The sequence below is a fragment of the Syngnathoides biaculeatus genome, chromosome 1 (genome assembly GCF_019802595.1).
Source record: "Syngnathoides biaculeatus isolate LvHL_M chromosome 1, ASM1980259v1, whole genome shotgun sequence".
Classification (NCBI taxonomy): domain Eukaryota; kingdom Metazoa; phylum Chordata; class Actinopteri; order Syngnathiformes; family Syngnathidae; genus Syngnathoides; species Syngnathoides biaculeatus.
Window position 1 is genome coordinate 4951321 of NC_084640.1, and position 3720 is coordinate 4955040.

General features: G+C 39.1%; 1 long non-coding RNA gene across 2 annotated transcripts; it reads right to left on the reverse strand.

The window, feature by feature from the left end:
• Positions 1-494: 494 nt before the first annotated feature.
• LOC133503656 (uncharacterized) lies at positions 495-2042 on the reverse strand. 2 transcript variants are annotated; one of them, XR_009795789.1, is made up of 4 exons: positions 1922-2042; positions 1756-1853; positions 1020-1106; positions 495-734 (listed from the first exon to the last, which is right to left on the reverse strand). It is a non-coding gene; the product is annotated as an uncharacterized LOC133503656 (long non-coding RNA). The 2 variants fall into 2 exon arrangements; XR_009795790.1 differs by lacking the exon at positions 1922-2042 and having other exon boundaries at positions 1756-1869.
• Positions 2043-3720: the final 1678 nt, after the last annotated feature.

Consider the following 3720-nt stretch of genomic DNA (forward strand, 5'->3'; position numbering starts at 1 on the left):
TCAGCAGTGACTGAATTTTCCACAACACGAGTAAGAGCTACTTTTGAAAAAAAAAAAAAAAAAATATATATATATATATATATATATATATATTTCTCTTAATCAGCCCAGTTTTTTGCCATTTACATTCAGCCATCCATTTTCTTCGTCGCTTATCGTCACAAGGGTCACAGGAGGGCTGGAGCCTATCCCAGTTGTCATCAAGCAGAAGGAAGTGGAGATGCCAACCGGAGTCTTCATAATTGTGAGGCCAACGCTCTACAGCTGCTCCTCCATGTTGCCCTACTAAAAGCAGCATTTGTCCAATCAAATGCTTTTTCAAACAAAGTCCCATTCTGGAAAATTGTGATATTTTCTTATTTTCAGGTTAATGCGACATATAATTTAGGGCCAAGAGTACACAGGATTTAAATGGTCTACATCCTAATTTTGTTTTTTTTTAAGTGAATGTTGATGTATATGTTTGTATATGCAGTAAACATACACCACAGAAGTAGAATCATAGCATTTTTATTGAACTGTATGCTTATATTTTGTATAAATATGTTACATACCATTAGCACAGACTTATTTGGTCTTTGAAAACACCTGAGGTTGAAATACATGTTGCAGTACTCTCTCTGCTGTGTTCCGTCATGAATAGGCACTTCTGTCTGGCAACTTTTGGAATGGACAAAAGATGGAGATTCAGCATCTACTGGTTCCATGTCAACCTCTTGTGCAGAAGATGCTTCCTGCAACATTGGTAATTAATAGAAAAGTAAGGTTCAAAGTTTATAAAATAAGAAAAAATGTATTGATAAAACAGTGACCAAGCTGGGAAAGCATAGTCCTGACAGTTCTGAGGACCCAGTTTGATCCCGGCCCTTCCTGTTTGTTTGCATGTTGTCCCCGTGCCTGCATGCGATTTCTCCGAGCACTCCAGTGTCCTGACCCATCCCATAAACATGCATTAATTGGTGACTCTAAATTGCCCCTAGGTGTGATTGTGAGTGCGACTGTTGTCTGTCTCCATGTACCTTGAGATTGGCTGGCGACCTGTTGAGTGTGTATCCCTGCCTCCTACCCGTTGACAGCTGGGATAGGCTCGAGCACTCCCCACGACCCTCATGAGGATAAGCGGCAAAGAAAATTGATGGATGGATAGATGGATGTATCAATGAAGCACAGGTTTATTTCATTCTATTTAATGGTTCACAATTTGTTTTTGATAAGTTGCAAACAGGTGTCCTGTGGGTGACTAGTATGCCGATCGTTTTCGTTATGTAATATTTTATTAAAATGACAAAAACTGCAACAAAATTAATGACTAAAAAAAGAAAAGGTTTGTATCCATTATCCATTTTCTTAGCCACTTATTCTCACGAGGGTCACGGGAATGCTGAACCCTATCCCAGCTTTCAACAGGCAAGAGGTAGGGTACACCCCGGAGCTGGATGCAACAGTAGTTGCAAAAAAGTGACCATTACAGTGAGTATTGATTATCATAAACTAAGCTGATGCACATTTATAGAAAAACTGTGTGCATGTGGGTGTGTGTGTGTGTGTGTGTGTGTGTGTGTGTGTGTGTGTGTGTGTGTGTGTGTGTGTGTGTGTGTGTAGGGTGGGGGGGATACTGAAAATTATTTTATTTCCAAATGGCAGCGGGGCGAGGGGTGGTGCAAAAAACATTTGTGGTCTAAGCAAAAGTTGAAAGAATGACAAAATAAGAGATGATTTTTATAATAATGACAACAGATCAAAAGAAGTACTTACCTAGAAGAGCCTGGGCTCGACTGTCAAGGGTGTGGTCATCCCCCAGCTTCGTACGCACCTGCTCCTTGAGCAGCCTCCCCACCTGTGCCTTGTCTGCCCTAATTACACCATTACACCATGCAGTTACACCTCCTGTCTCATTCTATTTGTTGCCAGTTCGTCGTACCTTGTTGTCATATTCCAGCATTCCTTGTTCCAGATCATTTGACTCATAGTAAGCTTAAAACCCTGGCTTGTTTTTTGACCTTGCCTTTTGCCTCACGTTTTTGGATATTGTTGCCTTTTTGGTCTGCCTGCATGTGTACCGACCTCTGCCTGTAATTAAAATCCTCTTCTTGAATTGCCTCTTGTTTCTGGAATCATGCATTTTGACTCCTGTCCCGTGCCCTGACCTTGACATACATTTGGCCAATGTAACAGTTGACTGTCGACATATAGCTTGTCGACAACTACCCACTCTTGTTTGCCTTTCTCACGGTGATTCTTCATCATAGAGTGGAAGATTTTATTCCTCTCATTGATTTCCTTGGGGAGCTAGTCGTTCACTAGAAACTAATTCCCTTTGAGCCCAAGAACTTTTGACTTTACAAACACTTTTTGGTGAAACTGCTTAAACTTTGTGATGACGTGAAAAAATATTAATAGTGCAATTAATACACCATACAGTGCAATAAATATTCAAAAGTGGAAGTCCTGTTCATATAAGTTCTGGGTGAGAAGCCGGCCAAATTGTCAAGCATGTAGAAGACTACATAATTTATTTGCCTTCTTTCCTCTTCAACTCAAAAAAAAAAAAACTTTACCCTAAATTTAACCCATTAATGTACAATGTGTCTAGATTTACAAAGGTGATTAGAATTTCATGGGCATAGCCACAGATAAATATGCTTGTCAGAGTAATAAATCCAGGATTCAACTTTAGATGACATTGAGATTAGATTCTGGTAGTTGAAATGACTGATAAAACTATGTTTTTAAATCTGTTTTATTTTTTTGACCCATATTGGATCCCCACAGTCAGGGGTTCAATATGCGCGTCTGCATAATCATTCCTGTCACAGATGAAAGCGAAAGCATGAAGAATTTCCACTGGAATCATCATTATGATTGCGTGGCATTTTGTTCTTAGGTCTGTCACCTGTAATTAATGTCTGGCAGAAAGTGAAGTCTGGCTGACACTGAGTTTAACTCCAGAATCGGCTGTCAGATGAGTTTTTTTTCCATCATTTATGGTTCCTTCTGTGGCCTACGAAGGGAAAGGGATGGGAATAAAGGTGAAATAAAGGTGGTAAATTGTATTTAAAGGAACTACAACACTCTAGTTATTGGGAATTGATTGTCATCATTATTTTAACCAATGTCTTTTCCAAAATTGATGACATTCAAAACTAAAGCCTCTAAATAATAGTGTTTTCTACTAAGTTGCCTTGCGGGAGGTACCTGACTGTGATCTAACAAAAGGTGAATTGAATTAACCTCCTATAATTACAGCATGTGTTTAAGTTTAACTTTCCACAATAAGCTTTGTTGCAATGTTGGTTTTAAACCATTTACAGTGTATAGAATTACATCTTTTTTTAGCCAATGTTGCAGTTACTTTGCAATAAATTTCCAAGACAGTCAAAAATTTGAAAATGAAGAGCTCAACAATTTGTAAATCTCACATATTAGCCCAATCTGTTCAGGGTGTGGGCTTCAACAGCAGCTCCTCACCTCCCCCTCATTGACTCTAATTATGCCATGTATTTAAAGGGCTACTGTCATGAAATGGATGATTTTTAATATGTTATTAATGAAAAAACGGTAGCCAATATGGGCCCATACGTTTTTTTCACCACAAAACATGATTTTGACGTATACAGCTTTTTGTAACTCCCGCCATGAAAATCCTCTCGAGGGATTTGTTTTCGAGAAGAAGCAGGAAGTTACGTAAAGGACAGAGGCGCCCCAAGTGGATTCGTTTGT